This window comes from Marmota monax, unplaced genomic scaffold, assembly GCF_021218885.2.
Source record: "Marmota monax isolate L192 unplaced genomic scaffold, Marmota_monax_Labrador192_F-V1.1 WCK01_AAM20220418_F8-fsc00007, whole genome shotgun sequence".
Classification (NCBI taxonomy): Eukaryota; Metazoa; Chordata; class Mammalia; order Rodentia; family Sciuridae; genus Marmota; species Marmota monax.
In genome coordinates this window covers 14,283,532-14,293,827 of record NW_026692781.1, presented here as the reverse complement: position 1 = coordinate 14,293,827, position 10,296 = coordinate 14,283,532, and positions in this window count along the sequence as shown.

Below are 10,296 nucleotides of genomic sequence, written 5' to 3'. Positions count from 1 at the left end.
AGAGGGGGTCCTGTGCTGAAGCCTGAGCTCCTGGGGGTGTCTGCCAGCTGGATTGACCCAGATCTACTGTGAGCCTGGGTCCCATGCAGGTTAGTGGTCTTATGTTATATTTTTATTTATAGTTTTTCTTATGATTTTTGTTAGCGTTACTAATCACCATTGTCATGAAATTTTTATGTTGAAGGAACATTATTAAAATCAGATTACTGTATTTATTCAAAAAAATCTATACAGCCTATTGGAAAAACTAAATGCCATTTGACTCAAGTCCATTATTTTTTTTAAAAAAAAATATATATTCATCTTAAAATAAGGAAGGAATGATAACAATTTTAAATATAGTAATAAACTTGATGTTTTAAAGAAAAATTTGGATAAAGGGTCATTTTTAGTTTTCAATAGAGAAAAATGCAATTCTTGTGCATGCCATATACTACATAGCAAACCTCATTAGTCTTTTATGTAATAGAAGTTTATAATAAGACTTTTTAAGTCTAATTTGGCTTATTTTAAAAATAAATCAAGCATGAAATGTTTAAATAAAGGAAAAGCCAGAGTTTTCTTATCTACATGCTCTACTTGCACTATAGTGGGCATCATTTGTGGAGAGATGGGACAGCAAGAGAATTAGCTAAAATAAACAGATGCACCAAAAAATATACTTTTCTCAGAAAAAGCACTGCCAATTGTTATCAGGTTGTTTTACCTGCAATTTCCTATTCATGCTATCACACTACAAGTTATAGATACAATAATTTAACTATGTGCTGTAATTATAATATTAAATGACTCTCTGAAATCTGAAAATTATATCAGATTTTCCAAGGATAAAGAGATTGAGACAGGCTGTGTTAGAGCAGAGAATATGAAGATCTGATTTCTACTGAGTGAAGCTGGAGATGTAGGTAAGGACCATATCTGGAGAAAAGATCAAGAGAAAAAACTATATTATAAACTCATAAAGCCAAGAGAGCTTGGTGAGATTTTTAGAGACAAGCGAGGGTGAAATGGTGTAAAAGAAGAGTACTTTGTGGTTTGCAAAGTTGAATTGTTAATGGCAATATTGTGAAGTTCTAATGAATATTTTAAGACCAAGTTTTGGGGATAAGATAAATTGTTCAATTTGGACATCTTAATTTTGAGGCGTGTATAAAACAGCAGAGGGGGAAATGTGAGGAAAATAGTTGGAAATATGGGTTGAGAGCTTAGCAGAGAGGTTTGGGCTAAAGAGATCACTTTGTGATTCCTCCTGATACTGATGGCAGTTGCAGCCCTGATGAAATGAGCCAGACAGAAAATAATGAAAAGAGGAGACAAGAGCATAAGAATGACCACTAAGGCCTTCAAATAAGGTAAAGAGAGAAGGAGGAACCAGAGAGAGGTATCAGGGAAAACAAGACGATCATGGAGACCTAGCAACCAAGAACAAAGAGTGTTGCAAAATGTTAAGAGAACAAGGTTAGGCTACATATAACACCCACTGGAATTTTCTATCAAAGAAATGAGGGACAGCATAAATAAAAGTAGCTTTGTTCAAGTTGCAGGGACTCAGGCCAATTTAGGTGAGGAGAGAAGTAAGCAGAGGATGAGCAAATGAGTTAAAGCAAGTTAAGAAAATTAGGAGAAGTTCCATTGTAAAGGAGAATAAATAGGTAGGTTGGTAGCTGGTAAGCCAAGACATGAAAGGACCTGGGGCAAAGTACAAATGGAGGCACATATGTCATGTATATCTCAATATTTATAAGTTGTAAGTCAGCTTCCACAATGTTAAATCAAAAGTGCATCAACTTCCTATCTTAGTATCTTCACTAGAATCTGGAAGGCCAGGTTCAGATGAGGAAGAACTGGGCATGGAAATGTGCCATAAAGGAGTGTGCTAGACCCAGTTCCCCATGTCTGGCTACTAGTTTTCTCCTCTTGCTCTTCTGGTCCCATGAAGGACCTTGCACTCATGTATGAGGACATTCATTGCATCCTGGATGTCCAAGCTTTCCTCAAACCCAGGTGCAGGGTGGCCTGCTCCTAGCAGGGAGGGGTCAGGAAGGACCCTGTCCAGGTGTTAGAGATGGGTTTGGGGGCCTCGGTGCTGGAAGCATGGCCTAGAAGGAGGAAACATTGGTCTGAATGGACACAGCTGCCTGTCGTTACGCTACTCCATGAAGAGTGGTTTGGTAAAGTCAGACCTTGGTCCTCCAAAGTACAAGCTGCACGGCAGAGGTTTCTCTCCTTTGGTCTTGAGAGTGGTAGTGCTGGCTAGAAAGAGGGGTGTTTTAAAAATCTAGGCACATTTTCCTCTCTTTTGGAAATCAGCTGTTCTTTTTGCCTGCTTCTACTCCAACATTTCCCGTTCAATGTAATCCAGAGAAAGAAATCGATAGGTTGTCTGGTTTCAAATGAAATGAGCTGGTTGCCACATTCTTGTAAGACATTGATTTGAGAGTTATTTATTCAGATTCACTGAATAAGCAATTTACAAATCACTTTTCATTGAGCTTGATTCAGCACTCAAAGTAAATAAATATGGAATCTCTCTCAAAGGCTTTTAGTACAATGTCAGTCTTGCCTAAATAGAGGATGCTGAATCTGGGTTATAAATCTAACTCTATTTTGTTCTATTTGGACTCTTTTTTGTTACTATTGTTGTTACTTAGGTTCATATAAAGGCCAGATATATATTAATAAAATAACACAAAAAGAAGGAACTACAACAATGATTAGAGATAACAATATATTTCAAGCAGGATGATTTAGGGTTTTTTTTTTTCTTATTGTTCTTTTTAGATATTCATGGCTGTAGAGTGTATTTTGACATATTATACATATATGGAGTGTAAATTATTCTAATTAGGATCCCGTTCTTGTGGTTGTACATGATGTGGAGGTTCACTCTTTGAGCATTCATATATGAACATAGGAAAGTTATGTCCAATTCATTCAACTGTCTTTTCTATGCTCATCCTCTCTCCCTTCCCTTCATTCAGGATGATTTAGTTTTAATTGTCCATATAACCAGCTTCTTGTTCTTTTTCATTTTCATTTTAGTTGAGTAAAACACTCCAAACATGCAGTTTTTCCTACTCCTATTCTTTTTAAGATTTGACAATAATAGATTAAAACACAATCTCTTATACTGCCTCTTAACTTGAACTTGACAGGTTTTACAACAAAATTGTCAATATGATTTATATTTTTCTATTACATCCATATAATTATTTTACTCCCTACAATATTAGATGTAGTGTTGTATTCCGTACAGATTTTATAAATATCTCACTTATCATATTAAAAAGACAATATTATACTTCATTCCTCTCTTTTTTTGATATAAAAATGCAAAGAAGGAGATAGATCTTCTAGAGAAACTGTGTTCAAGTGCTGTTCTTTCCTTAAAGAAATTATTAGTCAGCAAAAAAACAGAAGAAATTATTTGGCACTTATCAAATAATTAGCTATTTTGAAAATTAATCAACTGAAAGAATCCAGAGGTTAAAGATATGAAACAAAGTCACAGTTGGTTATTTAAAAATAAAAAATTGACCTAAAGGTTAATCAATGAAAATTATTCCCAGAAAGCCTTCTGTTGCTTCTATTTATTTAACTAGATTTTACAGTGTCTTATGAATTGTTTCCACATGTGCCCATTTCCCCCATGCTTGAAGTAGAGTATAATAAGAGACCCCAAAGTATTAGTTAGAACTCTTTCAAGTTATTTGAAAATCAGAATGATTTTAATAGTTCTAATCACATTAATAATTGTTTTTTCCTAAATTGGGATAAATCCAATTTTTGAAAAATATTGGTAATAAGGCAGTAGGCAGATGCAGACTCATACACTAACACAATTATAAGCAAAAAGAGCAGAGATCTTCAGCCAAGGGTAAGGTTTTACTGATTTTTCTCCTGCAAGTTCCTGGGTGTGAATGTGTTCATCTTCTTTTGGATATAAACTCAAAAATCAAAAAGTAAATAAATAGACAGGTGGCAGAGAGGTAAATTGTGTTAATTCTCCTAATTCCTTGATGCTGAATAAGGGAGAAAATCTGTTTTCATCTTGGACCTTTTACATAAAGTGACTGCTGCCCACAAAAGATGGTTAAAATGTCCTTGCCACCCTCCTAGCTTCAGAGCATGGATGGTGCATTCAGAATGCTGATCAGGCAGAAGGAACATGCTGGTCAAGGAGAACACAAAGACTCAAATTAAAGGGGTCATAGAAGCAGCAACAGGGAGTCATTCACACCAAAAGCATGCAAAGCATCCGGGGGACAAGAAAAGTCTTCTGTGAAAATCTGCTAAGAATGGTTCTGTGCTAATATTCTCCTTTGGGTGATTTGGTCAGCAAAGATTGGGGTTGGGGAGAGTTCAAGCACATGAATCTTGAAACCAAAGTATAGACCTCACGGCACAAGAGAAACATGCCAACTCATTAAAGGACCTTCTCTCCTAGCCAGAATTTTTGTGAGCAGATTTAAAGCTATTAATGACTCTTTAGCAAAGAGGTAGTGGAAGGTAGACATTGATAACAAACTCCCTCAACTTGGATTTTGTATATTCTTGTGTGTAAATATATATACTAGATTGGAGAGAGACCTTATTGTACTTTGTTGGATTTGGTTATTATCAAAAAGAAATCAATTTGTTGTTTTTGCAAAATAGCTAAAATTTCCTGTAATACTGTGATAGAAAGCTGGAATGGAAGACAGCAGGTTGTTGAGTTAGGCTTCTGGTGAACAGAATGAGAAATCTAGGTAATCAGTAACCCATGTGAATGAAGCACAAACATAGACATGTCTTTAACAAAACAGAAAATAGAAAAGGAAGTTTTGCAGTAGTTGTTAACTCTTTTTCTAGAAGCCACAATATAAATAGTATAGTTTACATAAATCATATTACACATGCTTGAATGAGCTATACATATAACTTTATGATTCTTTAACAACTAAAATCAATTACAAGCCAAGAGAGGAGGGGGGGGGGGAAGTAAGGAAGGAAATGCACTCTGTGAATTTTGGTTTTCTACTCTTCTTTCCTCTTCTGTATCAAAGTATCAGCAGAATGCTTTCATGTGCTCCAGCCATAATGGGTTTTTTTTCTGGCCCATTGGTAGTCTTTGAATAACCTGGGTATAAGGCAAGGGCTAAACTTGGAATAACTCTTAGTTTAGTACCTGAAGATGAAGGTTATCTGTGGTTGCCAGTTATCTGTAGGAAGCACACAGTCATTTCTTCGAGTTCTTACAAAACCACTGGGCTTTGTCCAAGAGATGGACACAGGAGACTTTCTCAAAGGTCCATTAACATATCTCTATTTCTTTTCTTCTTCATCATCTCTCCCTTACCCAGCTTAAGGGAATTGTTTTCTAGACTGGATAATGAGCAGAGGAGACCCTATATTTATTCTCTGTTTTCCCAAATCTTTAACCTTTGAAAGCTATTTCTTCTCCTAAAGGCAGGATGACCCAGAGTTTCTCTTCTCCCTATACTGTCACATCTGTCTGCTGAGGGGTTAAACAAAGTTAACTAGCTACTCCAATTTTCCCTCCAGGAGAAATCACCATAGGGGAGAAAAATAATACCGGTGAGTGATTTTTTTTAAACTTCACCTGCTACAATAACCTTTATAATGAGATAATCAAAATATGGCCATATATGAAGTCCTCACACATACATACACATACATCTTATAAAATATGTCACATCTACATTATTACAGCATGGTGTTTTGGCTTTTTATCAACAACTTTTGTGAAGTATGAAATTCAGTTTAGTGTATAACTAGTACCTGGAAGGACAATTTTAAGCTTGGAAACTTGGTATTTAACATCTTCCAATAAAAAACTTTTTAAAAAAGTTCTAAGCCAGACCTCAAGAATCAAAATATTATGTTTTCCACTTTTAAATGTCACCTTGTTTTGAGGCTCTTGATTTTAATGATGAGCAGAAATTGCTGAAGACATACAGCAGCAGTCATGGTATCAGACAGAAAGACAGAGTCCTCTGTATAACACGCACCCAGGAGAGGTGTCCTGGAGAGGAAATGTCGCGAACAATGTTTTGTAGGGGATTTCTCTAAACCCATCATTGCCAGGCACCTGTGCTCCAGGGCATCCATCCAATCAACCAGAGAGCAGGCACCTTGCCATTTCAGCAGATGGGTATTAATGTTGAAGGCAAAGGAACCATGTACAGTATATATTTCAATTATGAGTGTGGAGACTTGGAGTCCCAGCTGGAATTGTGTCCATTCCTTTCTGAGCTTGTATCAAACAAGAGACTGTAGTATCCAGAAAGCAGCTTTACACAGAATTGGCTTTCAGGAAAAATATGCTTTTATAAAGGGAAGGACATATTTTGTATGACAAGTCAAGAGTCAAAGGAAAGAAGCTGAACAATGCTTCAAGAAATTCCCTAAGCTTTTTTATTTCTACTCAAACAGCATTGAAAACGCAGAGGGGAAGAAATACTTCCACTAGCTAGATAGACCATGTCAGAATGGATGAAATTTTGAAAGCCTCTGTATTCCCAAATGTCAGTGCATATTTCAGGTTTGCCAAGTGTTCTGGTCAAACAAACCTCAGAGGCAAAGTGGCTTCTGGGATAATATTCTTCATTTTAAGTCCACATATTCTAAGACTAAGCTGTCCTTCCAGGTCCTACCACTGACCCCACTCTGCTATATTTTAAAAAGTTTTTATGCAAAAATATCTAGGTTTTTGTATTGATTAATACTATTCACTGGCCAAATATTTCAGTATGTAAAAACCTAGCATGCTACATCACTCTGCATTTAACTATTTACCTAATGTCATTATTATTATCATCATTAAAATTCTTTAAATGCTCACTTCATGTTTTACAAATTATTCTGGCCAATAAACATTACAAGCCAGGGGCAGTATTTGGGTGAGTGGTTCTAATTATCTACATAAAAATCATCTAGGCTATTTCATGGCTTTCACATAAAAACTCATAGAAATCTTCATAAATACAGAACTTAATCTCTTCTTTCTAATTAGCTTAGGTGTAGAAAGAGGGTTTTCTTTTTATATACTTACTAAAAATATATCTGTTATTGTACATGGTACATCATTAGTTGTTATAAAATTATTTTATAATACCTGGGGTTAGCATATGGGAAAAATTCCAGCATATCCTGGGATATCATCTAGTCCATGAAATGACTCTAAAATATTATTCAGGATTTCAGTTATTTATTTTATTGTCCACAAGCATGCTGATATCCTTGTCCTGAGAATATGCCACAACTCATGAGCCAAATGGAACTAAAAATAGTGGTAGAGTTCCTGTTGAACCACTCCAACTGTTATGCTTATGTATCAGTTATAGTGTTACAGTCTCCAGGCCACAGTAGTCATTCCAAAACCTGATAGCTCTGGCTTTGGAACTGTATTCTAAATTGTATTCTAAAATGCTACTCCAGGCGCCCTTCTTTAATAATGTTCTCTGGTAACGCAGGGGTTGTAGAAATAATATCTGTAACACTGGAGGGAGTTATACAGGCAACAGATGTATAAAGCAATGACCAGAGAATAAGAGTAATAGTAGCAAGCAAAACATTCCCTGCACCGTGTCTGTTCAGCATTAAAAACCAATGTGTTGAATCAAATTCCTAATCTTTCTACCATTTCCAGTTGAGACTGTTTCCTGTCTCCCCTTTCTCTTAGAGACTTAGGGTTAAACTCCGAACTCCCAGGCTGCATTCACCATCATCCTGAAGTACAGGTTGCCATGGGTACATACCCAGCATCAGGCTGGCCTGGATTTGCATTTCAAAACAAGAAATAGTCATCCTGGCCTGTAAGTAGCCACCTGGTACTATTTACACTGGTACCCAATCCCACCAGGGCCACTACCTCCTAATTATGAAAATAACAGCAACTACATATGAACACTTCTTATGTATCAGGTATTACGTTAACTATTCCAATAACATTGCCTCATTTCATCCTCTCTAAAGCAAACCCCAGCCTTTGGATCTGACATCTCCCTTCAGAACAGATTTCCATTCTACATTTACTATCCTGAATTTAAATTTATAGCTCATATAAACTACCTTCACTCATAATTTTTAAAAATAATATAATTTCTTAACTGTAATATAAAGGAGAAATAAAATGAATTTATGTTAAAATAATATGCATCTCATTAACATATTTCAATTAGTTTTTTAGTAAGAAAATGCCCAGGAATTATTACTAGGAGACACAATGAGGCAGTCAGTGATTTACCTCTTACTTAATACCACTGGGAATGCAACCTCCTCAAAAGCAGGCTGATGCACATTTTTTTTTCTGATGATCAAATTACCTGCATACATCACTGTTGGTTATATGATTTGCCCCCTAAAGGATGAACAACTTTTGATAAGGAAGTGCAAACAAAGCAAAGTATAATCTTTCCTGAATTTACATATTAGTAATTTATATTACTGAAGAATTTAGTGTATATTAAAATCATGCAAAAATACCTTATGTTTCTATAAAACACAGTTTAATTCTAGGCTTAGATAATTATGAAGAGAATTTTAACCCACAAGAATATCTTGGAGGCATCAAAAAGAAGTGCAGAAAATGGTAGTGCAGAGCATGGTCCTTTGTGATGGGGTGCTCTGCACCCCTGAACTGCCCATCAAGTGCAATATCCTCTCTGAACCTGTCACCAGCCACAACTCCCACCAAAGACGTTTTGCCCCATGTCCACATTTGGGAACCACTATCCAAAAGGGTAGGTATCATTTGCCTTATTTTACAGATTAAACATCTGACACATGAATAATGTGCTAACGTCAAATAGTAAGTGAGATCTGCTTTATTTCTAAAGCACAGGTTCTTCTCGCTACACTACATAGACTCCTTGGGACAGTTAATGCTTCATTTCTGAAAAGCACAGGTAATTCAATTAGGTAAGGCTGAAATGAGAACTAAACAGCACCTAGACTCCAGGTTCATATTAAGGATTCTATTCATGTCCAGTTTTGAGTTAGTGGAAAAAACCTATGGCTTCTTTAGCATTCCCACTATCCACTCCTTCTCTCTTCTAGTTTTTATCACTCATATGGTAATTTGATTCTGATTTCAAAACACTGTAAAATGACCATAATCCCTTGAATGTGCAATCATAGGAAATGCAGAAGATGCTATGAAACAACTATTTTATTCCATTTTATGTTATGGGGGTTGCCTTTTACCACTCTAACATAATTCCAGCAGCAGACTACAACAGCAAGGATTCTTCAAACACCAAAACCTTATTTCCAGTATTATTTCTTTCTTCTAAATCCACCCACACTCAGGTTTTTTACTTTGGTCCATTCTATCACCAAGTACTCTCTTGCCAGACTTATCCTCTGAACAGAAGACTATAAATTTGAAACTATATCCATCAATTAAAAGGGTCTTTGCTCCTATAATTTCTATGTAAAGATTATTAGTATTTATAGCCTTCTGTAGATAGAAACACTAAAGCAATAGCTCCCAAACTTTAACATGTATCAGAGACATCAGCAAGATTTATTCAAATACAGTTTGCTGGGTCCCACCCAATAGTTTCTGATTTAGGAGATCTGGCAGGGGGCAAGTTCCCAGGCTCTGCTGATCTGGGAAACACACTCTGAAAACCACTGAAAAGATGTCCCTGCTCTTACTATGACTGAAGAAACATTACTTGAGGTTATGTAATGACTAAGTATACTCTTGTGAATTTTCCAGCTAAATATTAAACAAGGTGATGCTGAAAGCTTCACTGTACTCACTTTAAGAAGAATCCTTGAACTCTTGCTGGAAAGTGATAGTAAGGAGATGAAACTGTCTATGCCAAGTTTCCATACTTGGAACCAAGATATTGTGACAAATGGCTGAGTTACCTGGGGGAATTATGTTATAGTAAATGGAATAGCACCTGAAATTATAACTGTACACTATAATAATAGCAAATAATACTTATTTATTGAGTATATATTATAGACAAGACTCCACTAAGCACTTTCCTTAAATTACCTTCTAAAATGCACTTATCATTACACTCGTATTTCACAATTGAGTAAACCAATATGCCCAAGGTCTGAGAGCCAGAGAACTTGTTCCATCTGGCTCCAAAGCATGAATGCCTTACCCACCCTGGCAAAAGGTCTATCTCAGCAGTTCCTCCTGTCTTCTTCTCATTGGGTATTGACATTAACTTGATCCCTTCAGTCATGAGGAAATGTTCATGAGCCTAACAAACATGTATCATATATAGAAAACCCTCTAGTGCTCCAAAGGTCCCATTGCTAAGTGGT